Genomic DNA, 354 nt, shown 5'->3' on the forward strand with positions numbered 1-354 from the left:
GCAGTGGTCCAGCAGTGCCTTGGGCCGCACGGCCTTCCTCCGGCTCTCCACCCCCGCGCTGTGGACCAGCTTCACCAGGTCGGCCACTACTGCCTCCACATCCGTCTGCAGGGACATTTCACCGGGGAGTCACCGGGGTGGCAAAAAACTGCTGCATTGGCCGGGAATCGAACCCGGGCCTCCCGCGTGGCAGGCGAGAATTCTACCACTGAACCACCAATGCCAGATGTGCGCTGTTTTCCCAGCCCTGTCCCACGGGCCCAGTCCCGGCGTGGGGAACAGCGGGGACAGGCGCTGCCGGCTGTGCCCCCACCAGGAGGGGACCGCGGAAGAGACAGCTCCGAGGAGGAGGAT

At 66.7% G+C, this 354-nt stretch overlaps 1 non-coding gene across 1 annotated transcript; it reads right to left on the reverse strand.

Annotated features, from left to right (window-relative positions):
• Positions 1 to 152: 152 nt before the first annotated feature.
• TRNAG-GCC lies at positions 153 to 223 on the reverse strand. Its single transcript has one exon. It is a non-coding gene; the product is annotated as a tRNA-Gly (tRNA).
• Positions 224 to 354: the final 131 nt, after the last annotated feature.

The sequence above is a fragment of the Buceros rhinoceros genome, unplaced genomic scaffold (assembly GCF_000710305.1).
Source record: "Buceros rhinoceros silvestris isolate BGI_N320 unplaced genomic scaffold, ASM71030v1 scaffold23549, whole genome shotgun sequence".
NCBI lineage: Eukaryota > Metazoa > Chordata > Aves > Bucerotiformes > Bucerotidae > Buceros > Buceros rhinoceros.